Source organism: Cimex lectularius, unplaced genomic scaffold (assembly GCF_000648675.2).
Source record: "Cimex lectularius strain Harlan isolate CLEC.00 unplaced genomic scaffold, Clec_2.1 scaffold345, whole genome shotgun sequence".
Classification (NCBI taxonomy): domain Eukaryota; kingdom Metazoa; phylum Arthropoda; class Insecta; order Hemiptera; family Cimicidae; genus Cimex; species Cimex lectularius.
In genome coordinates this window covers 174,142-190,740 of record NW_019392908.1, presented here as the reverse complement: position 1 = coordinate 190,740, position 16,599 = coordinate 174,142, and the positions used below count along the sequence as shown (strand labels likewise).

Genomic DNA, 16,599 nt, shown 5'->3' with positions numbered 1-16,599 from the left:
TGTAGTTTATAGGCCTCTTAGCCCTTTATGGTTTCTGATAGATTCATGAAGTTGTTTTAAAGTTTCCACTGTTTTTTGTCATTTGGAAAACAAAAATCACATTCATTTTGGAAGGCAAAAAATTTAAGAACGAAAATATTGGCTAGCTAATATTTAGTTATTCTTGATATTTTTATCGATTATAATAATAAATATATGAATAGCCATTAATCAAATTAATTTTTGTAAAAATTTGACTATTTCTGCTGTCCATTTTTATTGCACATATATAATAATAATTATAATTTTACTATACAATAAAAGCAATAATGTTAAGTTCATTAGATTTCGTGGTCCGATTGACCAAATAATATCTTTCAATTAATTAATCTTTATGTAAGTTATTGGTTGAGGTAAAAAAGTCAGTGTCACGAGCGGGATTCGAACCCACGCCGCTGCTCTACCAACTAACTTTCCATCTCAACCCAACCTTGAGATGGGAAGTTAATGTCCCAGTGGTCGAAGCCCGAAGCGGTTCGAATCCCGCTCGTGACATTGATTTTTTTATCTCAACTAATACCTTACATAAAGATTAATTAATTGAAAGATATTGTTAAGTTTGTGACTGTCAGTTGTTTTCAATCCACGGGAGGGAGTTGATTGTAAAACGATTATTACGATTTTACGAATGGAAATGTTACAAAATACTATTATGTTTGTGACACTGACATAAATCTTTTTTTATAAATCCTTTTTTCCAATGGAAAACGTCAATTTTTCTATTTTTATCTCAAACGCTATGAAATGTATGACCGAATAATAATTGTGTTTATTTCTGCCTATGTTTTTATTACATGGTGGACCATTAGAAGGAAAAAACCCATTACTTCTTAATAATTCACGTAAGAAAGCCGCTTATTCCGCATGGGAATAATGTATTAAATGTTATCAAAGGTCTCTCGGCGAATATTCAATTCATCTCACACCTGTGCAGAATTTTAAAAAACGGCCCTGAGCCAGCCGTGGGGGCCGATGATGGGCATCAAACGGTTTCTTCCTCTTCAAATCAGGTCCTTTGATCGCTCTCAATGGCCTTATCCTTACACATACACGACCAAATTGTCATTCAAATAAAAGAAGGGGGCAAAAGTTTCTTTCGGTTTTGAAAAGACAAGTGACACGAAATCGTCCTATGTCTTCTGAAACGGAAAGCTTTTAAAGTAAAACTTGCTCCGCAGGTTACTTTGACCGAACCGTAATGAATAAGACTAAAAGATGCCTAATAAAAAATAAAGAGAACAATTTTTTAAAGTAAAAAATGTTAAAAACCGATTTAATTATTGTGATACAATTATCAGTGATGCTTTCACAATGATTACAATTTATGAAAAGTGAGTTCCAAATCGCAACGGAAAAGTTTTATATTATCGTATGTCTAAAACTAATAGTATTATTTTTTAAGTAGTTTTAGGGCTAGCAAACAACATTGGTTGTCGTCAGCTCTCTTTTTCTTATCATTCTTGCCTTTTAAAATTACTAATTTCTTTTACTATTTCTTCAGCCAAGTTATGATGTTTTATGATATAATGGTAACCAAATTTCTCTTTTTTTAATCCTATTGCTGACCTTTTTGTACCTTCAGGCCTCGCCAACTGTGGAAGTAACACAAATCACAGAAACACGGCAACATGTCATTCTCGCTAATAAATTACATTCCCACACCAGATTTCGTTCACACTACCCTAGAGTACTCCATATTCTTCGGGATAATTGGGGGATTAGCCAGTCTATTCACATTAATAAATTACTTCTTTCAATTAATTAATATTTTTTATGTAAGGTTTTGGTTGAAATAAACAACCTTCGGCTCAATAAGCCGCTGCTCTAACCACTTGAGCTACTGTGAAAATATTTGAAAAAGTTCAAGTGGTTTGAGCATCGGTATATTGAGCCGATTGTGGGTTCGAATCCTAACATAGTCATTTCTACCAAAACCTTACATAAAAGATTAATTAATTGAAAGAAGTAATTTGGTCAATCGGACCACTAAATATAATGGATTTAATAATAAATTACATTCACACATTCATTCCTATAAATTGTTAGAACTAATTATAAATAGATCTTTTATCGAGAGACTGATGACCCATATAAATATATATACATACCACCGTCAACAAAAGTAGAGTAATTCAGATTATAAACTAATTTCCAACAATACACATATAGATTCAATTTAAAAAAAATGTTTCGGAAATTGCTATAGTCAAACAGATAAAATCTAATACCACGATGTTAGGTCATTTTTGATATGGAAATATCCTAGTTATATTATCTGACGAGATAATATGAGATTCTATCTTGCCATGAAATCCATTTAAATACTAGTTAAAAATATCCTTTATTTTATTTCACAATAGTTTGTATATTATATAAAATAAATCTAATAGTGATTTTTCTTTTTTTCCTGCAAAACTAGGTCGTAATAATTGATTGAAAACTTCCAGTTTTTCATAGATCACGGTTGAGAGAGAGAAAGAGAGAGAGAGAGAGAGAGAGAGAGAGAGAGAGAGAGAGAGAGAGAGAGAGAGAGAAGAAAAAGATGAATACCCAAATACTATGTAAAAATAAAGAGGTCTAGAATAAGACAATATAAATAAATAAGAAGAGCATGTGTAAGAAAAATAGAAAAAGATAGATGTAGGTACATAGAGAGGGGGAGAGTGAGAGAGAGAGAGAGAGAGAGAGAGAGAGAGAGAGATTTAGGATTTTCCAATTTTCTTCAATCTCATCCATTATGCCGTCTTCCCATCTTTTCTTTGGTAGTCTCTATGCTCTTTTTCTCTCCTCTTTTACTTAAGTCTCAACAATAATTAGCATTTGCGTTATAAATAATACTATAATATACGTAATTATATTGTAGGAATAGGGATAAAAGAGGTGGCCACAAGGCTTTGGCACTCAACCTGAATAGATCTATTGTGCTCCCCTGATTTTTTATAACTCACTGACCAGTTTCAGGTTGTTAATAAGCCTTCATAGCTTTGTCAGAAGCTCATTAGTGTAGGATCTGGCTTGCGGAATTTCCTGTCCTTGTTGTAAGAATCTCCGCTTACCTAGACCTTCACGAAAACATAAAATGTATTCTGCGGTCTTCTCCTCTTCCTGGCAGTATCTGCACAGTGTTTCTTTTGTCCGTACTCCAATCCGGTGCATGTGCTTTCTTAAGTGGCGGTGTTCTGTTAGGAGTCCAACCGGAATCCTGGAACGTTGCCTTCCAGTAATTGCTTTGTCAATTTTATGGATGGTTCTTCCATCAATCTCTTCGCGTGCCTCATACCTGTGGTATTGTTTCACCAGGTTTTGAACTCATTAAGGATCCATTTTGGTATGCTTCCTCTTAATGGCAGGATGCTATGCCACAGTAGGGTTCAGGACCCAGAGAGTCAATATTGGCTCCCTTTTTGGGCAACATGTCAACATTTTCTTTGCCTTTATGCCCCGAATGCCCAGGGACCCATGCTAGCGCCAGGTCATTAGTGTTGCTGACTTAGTCAAGGCCTCCTTGCAGTTTCAAACACTCTTTGTCTTCACCTCGTATGAGGCCAGTGCCTTTAGTGCTGCCTGATTGTCAGAGAAGAAACATATCGTCCGGGAATGTATTCCTAGCCTTTTAATTTTCCTGGCGGAGTGTTCAATTGCTATGATTCAAACTGGAAAACTGTTAACATATTTACCTAGGTTTACCGTCTGTTCGGTCTTTGGATTCATGACTCCAGCCCCGTTGCCCTTGTTGGTTGGTGTGCCAGTAGGAGTTTGCCTTTAGCTGTGCTCATTTGGTCTATTCTTCCGTTCTGGTATCAATGCCTTGTACTTTCTAATAAAATTTTATTTTGGAATAGAATTGAGTGGCATCTATTGACATGCTAATATGGCCTTTTTCTACCACAGCTGTCTTGACTTGTATCAAGGCCGCCTTCTTGAAGGGTCTTGGCTTTTTTGGCACTTGCTTTCGTGGGTGCCATCTTCCGCCCTTGGCCTTTTCTTTGCGGATTTGAAGTAGGCTTGAACACAAAAGCTGACTTTTTCTCAGTTTTATTTTCCTTTGTCGGCTTCAGGGTCGCCTTTATCCTTCGCGCCTTCACATATTCAACTTCTTCCTCCAACAGGGTTACTTGCCTTTTTCTGTAGCCCCTCCCCCCGATAGGAGGACATTAATAATCTCATCTTCCGAGAATTGTTCGATCAGGCTTTTTGCTTTGATGGGGACATATATTGATTTGGCATTGTTCCCTGGTTGGGTAACCTTTGGGCCAGACCCTGGTGTTGGTGTTGGTTTTAGATTGGTAGATTCCATATATTTACCATGGGTAGCTATGTATATAGGATGTCAGCCCCAGCAGAGCTGGGGTAAGCTTGGATGCAAGAGGGCTCCGTTTGAGACAGTATTTTTTATCACTCCCGTGCCACTCAACCTTCGTCACTGTTCGCTTTACAACTTGGATTACGAAAGAGAGATGAAGTGTGAAGGTGTGAAAGAAGAAGATGGCAGGAAGAGGAGGACATCCAAAGCTCCGTGAAAAAATTGGAAAAAGTGGAGACAGTTAGAGGGAATCTTCCCACCGATCTTCGCGAAGATGTCAAGAAAGCCATATCCAATTTAACGAAGTTCTATATTTCGCTTACGAAACAGCTGCTCGCTCGGAAAGCTGAGAAATGTGAAAACTCGCGTCATGTGGCCAAGGCGACTTATAGTAGCGTTGACAAATGTAAGCCCTATTTACAAAGCTATAATAAAACCTAAAGTTCAAATGACCGCGGACGAAACAAAGAAAATAATTAAAGAAAAAGTTGATCCCGTCATATTAAAAATAGGAACCTCGAAAGTGGTGGGTCTTGCACTAAAGCGGTTATTGATAAGCTATGTGAGAAAGTAAACACAGACTGTGATAATTTGACAGCCGATGTAAATAAAAAGCGTATGTCCCGACCGATTGTTTATAAATTGCCTTCTGAAATAAACCGTTAAAATGCTGTAAATATAATAAAGGAACAAAACTCGGAATTGATTGTAGAAAACAGTTACATAAAATGTAAAGCTATATTAGAAAATAAAATGAAAAACACCAAAGAAGTCTAGTCATTGAAGTAGATCCTAGGTTAAGGAAGAATATCCTAGAAAATAAACATAATTTGGGATGGAATAAAGGCCCTGCTGAAGACTACATATTTATACGTCGTTGTTTTCAGTGCAATAAATTTCATTCTGGGAAATGTAATGCTGCTTGTCAAATCATACTCTAAAAGAGTGCTCGATAAAAGACCCAACGGGATACAAATTTAGCAATTATGCAGAATGCAACTATAAACGTAACCGAAAAATTCGTTATCGGTCAACCGTCAGCTTTTTGATAAGAATTGTGCCTCTTATCATGCTTGTACCAATCGAATAAGTACGATAGTATATAAGTTGGAAGCGCTTCAAGCGTGCTTCAATCAACCCTTCAATCTTTCGGTCAAAACTCCCTCGACCCTCATCAGTGGAAGCCGTGAAGTGGAGCAGTGCGTTTCGCTGTTTGATTTTTTGTTTTGTTTCGGTGCTGAATGGTTTCAAATACAGATTTGGGCTTCCTAGTCTTAACATTGGTTGCCCTGAAGCAGAAAAAACAGCAAAAGAAAAAACGACGGTGGGCTAAGGAGTGGTACAAACTGAGAAACCGCTTCACTCATGAACATCTACTAAACTTTCTGTGTGAATCGGAACCAGAGGACTACAGGAACTTTTCGAGAATGGACCAAGAAAGTTTTGATTATCTACTGGAGTGGAGACGCCATGACTTCCACCGAGTGACTGACGCAATGCTTGATGAAAATTGCCCTACACTATCAAGCCGCTTGATCATCTGCTTGAGTCATTCAAACTTCCTAAGAATCACCATCAATGCTTGCTTCAAGCGTCAATCAGGTTTCTACACTATCAATCACGCTTGATACAATCGATTTACTCAAGCATTTGATCAAGCCGCTTGATAGTGTAGGGGCACCTTAAGATATGTAAGAAGTCAAGCACCCCTATACTTATATCCTTAACGCCACTTTATATCACTGTCATGATATTAACTTATCTTTATATTTTTCCATTAGGTTTCGTGGTCCGATTGACCAAATAAATTCTTTTCAATTAATTAATCTTTAAATAAGGTATTGGTTGAGATAAAAAGTCAGTAGAAATGATGGATGGTGGAGTGAGTCCGGTGTTCAATCCAATGGTCTGTTTGCAGTCTTTTGCAACATGTCGAGAGACGTTATTGTAGAACTCCTTCTACCTGATGATGTGCTAAAAGGTCGAAATCCGGATCGTTGCAAAACAACTTACCGTGAGAAGGAACTATCTTTTAAAAAGGATTAAAAAAGTCAGTGTCACGAGCGGGATTCGAACCCACGACTTTTGTCTAAATACGCCGCTGCTCTACCTCTTGAGCTATCGTGATTTCGATCCACCCGGACAACAACTTCCAACTTTTGAAAAACGGCAAAAAGGAGGGAAAATTCAAAAGGTGGGTTGAGACGGGAATTTGATACCTTTAAGTACATTACTTAAATATTAATTAATTGAAATGAATTTATTTGGTCAATCAGACCACAAAACCTAATGGTTTTAATAAGTAAAATGAAGTATTCTTCACTAAACTCCTCCGTGGTCATTTCATTTGACACCGAGAATTAAATAGATTACAAGACATTCGAAAAATGGCAAAAAGGAGGAAAATTTGAAAGGTAAGTTGAGATGGTGTCCGAGATGATCGAAGCCAATGCCTTACATAAAGATTCATTAATTGAAAAGAATTTATAGTTTATTTTTACCCCCGTGACAAACGACAATTTAAAAAATGCCTGGAATGAGAAATGGTTTTAGGTTTTAAAGTCAAGATAGACTGATTTTTCACTTTTTGTTTTTTTAAATTATTATTTTATCTGACATTGAACGTCTGACAAATAGCAAACAATTTTATTGGATTGAGTTACTATCAAATGGTTAAAACTGTACTAAAGACCTTAGAAATTGTCTTATAAAACACCTTATTAAACAGCTCTGCTTTGTTCTGCCATAGATGTGGTTTTTCACTATAATGAAATTATTTTACATTAATATTTGAAAATGTCGACCTGATTTTCTTAAAGTTAAATTTTTAGTGTATGATTGTTGATAATTGTGACCTCATTACCTTTTCAATCTAAAATACTCGATTCGATTCCCAGTAATTTCAACCTTCTTTTACGGCCACAATAAAAAGATTGTAAATCGCATTTCGCTCTCTAATCAACGAGCTTTCCAATCAAATCGAAAAGCTTTTTAAAGTTAGAAACAATCTTTTTTCACAGATTCGGTAATGTGTTGTGCAATGCTGGCATTTAGAAGATTATTGTATGCGATACGTGGACCTACAAAGGGCGAATTAAAAGAAAAAAAGAACAATCTTCTATTCAAATTTATATAAGAGGCTATTTTGTCGGAACTGCGCTGCCCGATGTTTGACTTCCTTATGAACCAAGTTTTTCTTTTTAAATTGCATTAAATTTTCAAGTCATTTTGCAGAAAACGGACTCGTTAAATTACAAACATCTCGCCAATGCCAGATTGTTTTTGTTTTTACGCTGTACATTCGAAAATCCAATTAAATCAAATGAACAAACATTGAAGCGAAATATTATTCATGTTCACGACGTGTTTACTCTTCGTTGAATTAACAAGAACAAGATAATTATAATTGTTGAAAATAATAAAAGGCGTAAATCGTTAATTTCCAGTATACCTTATGTAAAGCATAAAAAACACTTTTTTGAAAATAATTATTTATGGGTAAAAATAAAATATAAATTCTTTTCAATTAATTAATCTTTAAGTAAGGAATTGGTTGAGATAAAAAAGTCAGTGTCACGAGCGGGATTCGAACCCACGTCCTTCCGCTAAATACGCCGCTGCTGTAAACACATAAGCTGTCGTGACTTCGATCCACTCGGACACCATCTCAACTTACCTTTCAAATTTTCCTTCTTTTTGCCACTTTTCGACATGTCAATACATATTACAAATATTTGAGTATCCATTATATTTCGTGGTTCTATTGACCAAATAACTTCTTTCGATTAATTAATATTGATGTAAGTTATTGGTTGAAATAAAAAAGCCAGTGTCACGAGCGAGAGCCGAAGATCGTGGGTTCGAGTCCCGCTCGTGGCACTGGCTTTTTATTTCAACCAATACGTTATATAAAGATTAATTATTTGAGTAATATACGTTTGATTCTCCCAGTCACAGCACATACAGTATGGTCAGCGTGGTAAATATAGAGATAGAAAGTAGGGTCAGTCGTATACCATAAACAGAAAAGGTCCCAGAAATCTCTTATAGCACGCCGGCTTGTATATCTCTGATATCTGAGCACTTTTTTTCTGACTCCTAAGGGGGCCGGTGGTCGAAATGAAAAAGAACACGGCATTCATCAATGGAAGGTTTGGGCGGGATCGGATCTCAGCGACCCTGAATTTGGTTTTGACTCCCTACGAAAATGCATTTCTTAGATGGAAGAACACCGGAATACCTGGTGCTCAATACACGTGTTGAGTACAATAAGCTCGATAGCGCTGCAGTGCTCCATCTTTCACCTAAAATCTTCAATTTCTTCTCAATATTTCTTAATAGCTTTGCACAATTTAAATCAGAATCGTTTCTGGATGTAAACGGATTTTAATAGGCTCTGATACCCACTCGATAAACTTAAACACTTAATAATCACTCATACTCCTTATTAACTTATCTTATTAATTTATGGTATGGTGAAAAGGGTACTAGGAGGGGTTTGTTCTCCCCAATGCAGCTTTCTGGCTTATCGTACCTTTCTAGTTCCTTAGATCAGTGCGATAGACTCAACCCGTCTCCTTAGAAGTATCACGTCATGGACTGTCACTACTACAATTTCATTCCCTAAGTATTTTCGTATGTTAGGTCGAATCTCCATTGAGCTGTTTTGCATTCGAAGATGATATGGGTAGCGATATGACCTAATTATGTGTACGGTACTTCCCAGCCGTCTCCTGTCTGGAGGATTGGTCATTGTTGGTCTGCGATTGTACATATTGTACCGGGTCACTTTACAGGGTCTGTCCCTTTCGCATGGATCAAATGTTACAATAAACGCGTTTCGGCGTTCATCTTCAGCGATGAACATCATTTCTTCAGAGATGGCGTAAGTAGAAACGAATCTTGTTTGGGTGGCAGCTGAATCCGCGAGAATAGACAAACCCAGTGGAAAATTTTAGTACTCACATGACTTCTATGGAAGGCCATTGTTTTTGAACCACAATATGCGATGCTATCCTACGCATCATTCATTTTCTTGAAAAACCTGAACTCCCCGGCTGAACTTCACAGTCTACATGTGCAAAGTGGTCATAGTGACGTCTTATATATTGTTCGTTGAGCTTTGACTATAAGCAGAATTCAAATTGTCAAAGTCTGCGGTTAAGTTGTTTTTAACTGCCTCACTTGACTGGAAGCCGGAAACATCTCGCCGATGTTCTGTGGAATGCAAGACAGTTTTGTCAATGTAAATTTACACTGGGGTTTTTCTCATTCAGCTTTACCTCGACTGAGTCCATCAGTTTTTGGTAACTTCAAGTGTTCCTGATTGTTGCAAGCTGCTTGTATAGGATTCGGATTAGAAGACATAATTGACGATTCATCATGAAAAGTGGTATACTTCAAAACTTATAAGACTTTCATTAAATTTTTTTATAATTTAAAAATAATTAATATAGAAATATATGAAAATAATAAGTTTCGATTTTATTTTGTAGGTAATCAATAAGTAACAATAAGACCGTGGATATAATAGGGTAAAGCCTGAGGGCATTGTAAATTGATAGCTATCATTATTTAGGGTTTCACATCCTTTTGCCCGGTTTACAGTTTATCTCAGGTGTCCTCCTCCCAAAATAAGACAGAGCTATTTTTCAATGCTCGCCGGAAAAATAAGACGATTTGTTATTATTATAAGGATATCTTTTCTTTTCAGGCCGAATATGGTTAACCAGCTGACTTTTTGGCTGTAACATGTGAAAAATAATTTTTTTTTTTTTTTTGACTTCATTTATTTATATCTACAACTGTACATGCATGATATACAACCAGCAGATTGGATTTCAGACTGTGTGTTTGGCATTATGGGCGTTATAGAGAAAGCTACCCATTGGCAGCCGCTCTGGATTAATGAAATTATNTGGGGTGGTGTCGATGAATGTTCGATGTTCTTCCTTCCGTGTTGTCCTCTTTCCGTGTTCCTTGTTGTGCGTTTTGCCTGTAGGTCTTTGAAGGCATTGCACCCTCTGTAGTTCGCAGGGTGATCACCTCCGCAGTTTGCACATGTCGCTTTGGTATCCCTGCTTTTTCCGCAAGATCCAGATTCGTGTTGGTCTCCACATCGAACGCACCGATGCTGATATCTACAGTACGATTTGGTGTGTCCAACGCCTTGGCACCGTGTGCATTGCACTATTTGTCTCCGCCTGAAAGGCTCTTCAATTTTTATTTTTGTGTATAATAGCGTCGAGATATCAAAGATTTTTTCATTGTATGTTTTTCGGTCTATATCTACAAAAAACATGTTCAATGGTAGTTTAAACCGTGAGAGAGCGTTAATGCAATTAACTACTTGGTATCCTTTGTTACTTAATTCTTCGACAATTAATCCCGTGGGGGTAGAGAAGTGTAGACCTTTTAATACAATTCTATGATTTTTTTCTTCTTGTAATTGATATGTGTGAAATTCTGTTTGAGTTTTTTCTAAAAATTGAACAAATTTTCTATAAGTATGTGGTGTGTTTGCGAGTAATTTTAACGAATTGTTTGTAATTTTTATGATGAAGGAATTTACGCCTCCTATGTTTTCTAAAATTTTTGTTAGTGAGTGAGAATTCACTACGTTTTTTATGTAAATTGGTGGAGGTTTCGATTCTTTTGTTTCTGGGCTATTTTTATTTGAGGTTTCAGTGTCAGAAAATATTTGATACTGATTGCTTGTAGGGATTGGAGTACTCACAGTGGTTTGGATACGCAAACGTTTTGCCTGTGTTAAATTGAATTATCGATTTTACGAAACTCTCCTCAAACTGACGTTGAGTCTGGCGGAACAACGCTGGCTGGCGCTATTATTATTTTTTTATTAAATCTTTCGAGCGTTTATCGCATTTCCGCTTCGATGGTTACCAAAGTTCGTGAAATATTAGGGATGTTCACGGCATTGTAGAATCATACAAATATACATTAAAGTAAATAAGTCGCGTTGGAAAACAAACTAGAGAATCTGGAATAACATCAAAGCCCATGGATTTTTAATTGTGATTAGTATGAATAAAATGTTGTAGATACTTCGTCTGCAACAACCAACCATTTTTTTTACAAAATTGCGGTACCATTCGCGTAGTTAATGATGATGTTAAAATATATAGGAATACCATTTGTATAAACGATTGACAGGATTGGTCCAAAAATGTGGAGCCCTTGTAGGACCCTAGCTACTATCGGTAGCTAAGTATGTAACGAATCTTGCTGCATCTTATCTCTGAAGTAGCGGTCAGTTAAGTAGGAATTTACTATAATGTAAGAAAGAGTGAGTAGGCGCGTTTAAGTTTTTTAAAAGATGCCTGACCCTATCAAAAGCCTGGGCGGGGAACCTGCACCTCTTTGTTCTCTAGAGTGGATGAAATGATGTGAACAACTCTGAAGCCTAGAAATTATGAATGATGAAGTGGACACTATGATTCCAGCGGATTCTTCCCCCATGCTCCCAAAAGGCTGCTGGTTTCATTTGACTCATAGACCGTATGTTTAAACTTCCATTAACACCGGCTAACTATAAAAAAGAATTGGAAACTATTAAAACCGTAGCAAAAAACAACTGGTATCTAGAAATATTTATTGATAGGCTGCTAGTTAAAAGAATAAAAAAATTAACTTTAAAAGAATCAACAATAGGACTCAGCCAACCCACCATAAATGAATCATTAGGTTTCCGTTGTTTGCCATACATTGGTGAATTATCGGAAAAAGTTAGTAAAATTTTTAAACAAGAAGGTTTTAGAATAGCTTACAGAAGTATGGGGTCACGAAAAAACATCCTCTCCAAACCTAAAGGCAAAGTAGACAACTTGGCAAAAAGCGGGGTTTACCAACTCAATTGTAATGATTGTAATATTAAATATATAGGTCAAAGCGGTAGAGAAATAAAAACGAGAGTAAATGAACACTTGCCAAAATCGAGCAAATTTTCGGAATTTAAGGACCATCTAAAAGAAACAAAACATAATTTCAATTCAAATTTAAATAACACAGTGTTATAATTCACGCTTTTTGCACGTTCAAATTGAGCGCCATTAAAAAACCAGCTCTTCATTGGAACGTCGCGTTGGCGGGGGTATCCTACCTCCTATGTATACCTGAAGTAGGTAGACATTTTGAACATTTAATTTAATTGTTGATTGGGATTCGGGTTGTGGTCTTCAAACATACAATGTTATTATATCAACGCCCAAGCTTTCGACAAGTTTTATTGCCTTCTTCAGGGGATAGATACAAAGTCAAATCGTAAACACATTGCACATTCCACGATATGTATACAAACAAACTATATACATATATAATAAATAAATAAAAACCTCTTCTTAACAGCCTCTTACATATATAGGCATTTTTTAAAACCAGTAACAATTACTTAATAAATAATATTCTTTGGTACATAGATATCACAGGCGTTTGACTAGAAAATTGTGTTTATCTGATCTGTGATAAACACAATTTTCTAGTCAAACGCCTGTGATATTTATGTATCAAAAGAATATTATTTATTAAGTAATTGTTACTGGTTTTAAAAAATGCCTATATATGTAAGAGGCTGTTAAGAAGAGGTTTTTATTATTTTTTTATTTTTTTTTATTTATTTATTTATTATATATGTATATAGTTTGTTTGTATACATATCGTGGAATGTGCAATGTGTTTACGATTTGACTTTGTATCTATCCCCTGAAGAAGGCAATAAAACTTGTCGAAAGCTTGGGCGTTGATATAATAACATTGTATGTTTGAAGACCACAACCCGAATCCCAATCAACATCGTATGAAAGCTGGTTGATCGCACAACAAACATTTAATTTAATTAATTAATTTTATGTAAGATATTGGTCGAAATGGAACAGTTAGTGTCACGAGCGGGATCCGAACCCACGACCTTCGGCTAAATACGCTGCTGCTCTACCACTTGAGCTATCGTGACTTCGATCCACTGCGTGTGATTTTAGTGAAGTATTAAATCCATTTTGCTTATTAAATCCATTATGTTTCGTAGTCTGATTGACCAAATAAATTCTTTTCAATTAATTAATTTTTAAGTAAGGCACTTAAAGGTATCAAATTCCCATCTCAACCCACCTTTTGAATTTTCCCTCCTTTTTGCCGTTTTTCCCAAGTTGTAAGTTGTTGTGCGCGTGGATCAAAGTCACGATAGCTCAAGTGGTAGAGCAGCGGCGTCTTTAGCCAAAGGTCGTGGGTTCGAATCCCGCTCGTGGCATTGACTTTTTTAATCCTTTTTAAAAGATAGTTTCTACTCACAGTAAGTTGTTTTGCAACGATCCGGATTTCGACCTTTTAGCACATTATCAGGTAGAAGGAGTTCTACAATAACGTCTCTCGACATGTTGCAAAAGACTGCAAACAGACCATTGGATTGAACACCGGACTCACTCCACCATCCATCATTTCTACTGACTTTTTATCTCAACCAATACCTTATTTAAAGATTAATTAATTGAAAAGAATTTATTTGGTCAATCGGACCACGAAACCTAATGGAAAAATATAAAGATAAGTTAATATCATGACAGTGATATAAAGTGGCGTTAAGGATATAAGTATAGGGGTGCTTGACTTCTTACATATCTTAAGGTGCTCCTACACTATCAAGCGGCTTGATCAAATGCTTGAGTAAATCGATTGTATCAAGCGTGATTGATAGTGTAGAAACCTGATTGACGCTTGAAGCAAGCATTGATGGTGATTCTTAGGAAGTTTGAATGACTCAAGCAGATGATCAAGCGGCTTGATAGTGTAGGGCAATTTTCATCAAGCATTGCGTCAGTCACTCGGTGGAAGTCATGGCGTCTCCACTCCAGTAGATAATCAAAACTTTCTTGGTCCATTCTCGAAAAGTTCCTGTAGTCCTCTGGTTCCGATTCACACAGAAAGTTTAGTAGATGTTCATGAGTGAAGCGGTTTCTCAGTTTGTACCACTACCTTAGCCCACCGTCGTTTTTTCTTTTGCTGTCTTTTCTGCTTCAGGGCAACCAATGTTAAGACTAGGAAGCCGAAATCCCTATTTGAAACCATTCAGCACCGAAACAAAACAAAAAAATCAAACAGCGAAACGCACTGCTCCGCTGATGAGGGTCGAGGGAGTTTTGACCGAAAGATTGAAGGGTTGATTGAAGCACGCTTGAAGCGCTTCCAACTTATATACTATCGTACTTATTCGATTGGTACAAGCATGATAAGAGGCACAATTCTTATCAAAAAGCTGACGGTTGACCGATAACGAATTTTTCGGTTACGTTTATAGTTGCATTCTGCTTAATTGCTAAATTTGTATCCCGTTGGGTCTTTTATCGAGCACTCTTTTAGAGTATGATTTGACAAGCAGCATTACATTTCCCAGAATGAAATTTATTGCACTGAAAACAACGACGTATAAATATGTAGTCTTCAGCAGGGCCTTTATTCCATCCCAAATTATGTTTATTTTCTAGGATATTCTTCCTTAACCTAGGATCTACTTCAATGACTAGACTTCTTTGGTGTTTTTCATTTTATTTTCTAATATAGCTTTACATTTTATGTAACTGTTTTCTACAATCAATTCCGAGTTTTGTTCCTTTATTATATTTACAGCATTTTAACGGTTTATTTCAGAAGGCAATTTATAAACAATCGTTCGGGACATACGCTTTTTATTTACATCGGCTGTCAAATTATCACAGTCTCTGTTTACTTTCTCACATAGCTTATCAATAACCGCTTTAGTGCAACCTTGAACGAACATCTTCCCGTTTGAAAGACCCACCACTTTCGAGGTTCCTATTTTTAATATGACGGGATCAACTTTTTCTTTTATTATTTTCTTTGTTTCGTCCGCGGTCATTTGAACTTTAGGTTTTATTATAGCTTTGTAAATAGGGCTTACATTTGTCAACGCTGCTATAAGTCGCCTTGGCCACATGACGCGAATTTTCACATTTCTCAGCTTTCCGAGCGAGAGTTTCCGAGGACCCGCGTTTTTGGCAGTTTGATAAGACCCAAAAGGGTTCAGGGCTGCAGTGGCCATCGTGCCAGTGTTTTGACTTAAAAAAAATACATAACAAACGGCTTAAATCAGTTGAGATAAATTACAAAAGTTTATTAGTATTTTTGCTTGTTTTCATCCATAACGGACGTAATCTTTGTGACATTTCAACAAAACAGAAAATTAGAGAAACCAGTAAACAAAATTTCACAACTCGAAAAAAAACACCTTCATTTCAAGAGATCTATTGGGCATGGTGTCATGTAACAAGCCAACGTTTAATGAGGATTTATGGCCCTCATTAAACTCGAGGAGGAAGGCTGATAAAATCTTTACCAACCGCCCAGAGAAGAGTTGGTATGAACGTTTATCATTTTGTCGTCAGCAGTCGGCAACTTCTGGAAATCTGTTGTTTTATAGTTTTCCCCCTCCTCTTCTGATGACCTCAAACATGAAGTGGGAGGAAATATTACTTTCATTTTACTATTAAAAGGTTTTAATTATAAATTAAATAAGAAAGGCAGTGAATTTAAATGAATCTTGAAGAAAATTTAGACTAAATGCATATATTAATAGTTCCTCCAAATATAGAGTTTAATTTAACAGTTATAATTTTTTGAAGGTCGATTGTAATAAAGACAAAACATTATTGGGTATATAAAATTAAATAGAGAGAATGCAGAGAGAAAGAGAGAGTGAGAGAGAGAGAGAAAGAGAGAGGGAGTGAATGAGAGAGTAAAATGCCTTCTTAATTTATAATAAACTAATGTGATCCTCTTTAAGTTTTGTAACATTTCGCTCAAGTATCTTTCTTAACTGCGTAGAAATTTGTTGTGAAAAGTAGAAAGAGCAGACTTGGAATAATTGGAAGGACAGCCGACACTTGAATCCCAATTGGGCTTGCCGTTTAAAAGACCGTTTTCCATTTTTTAAGTGTGACGTGCGGATACTGAAAAAGTAGACATTTCACGGCATATATCAAACATACAGACATGTACTTTAGACGTGAATGTGGAAACTCGCTCCAGTACGAATCAACGGATAATTAAAGTTTGAGACTGATCGTCGAAAACTGGGGAAATTCTGAAGTTCAGTGGTGAAAACGGCGCAATTCCGTCATTAAAGCGTTTCCATCGGTCCCAAACAGTGCAAACATTGCCCAAGGGATGAAAAGAAAAATTCTCTTCACTTCATATAATTTCAGCTAAAACCCTCTTTGATCTCTTTAAGA

The 16,599-nt window shown here is 36.3% G+C and overlaps 1 protein-coding gene across 1 annotated transcript in view; it reads left to right on the top strand.

Annotated features, from left to right (window-relative positions):
- LOC106664388 (adenosine receptor A3) overlaps positions 1-16,599 on the top strand; it is a 55,311-nt gene that overhangs the window by 34,241 nt on the left and 4,471 nt on the right. The window lies entirely within an intron of this gene.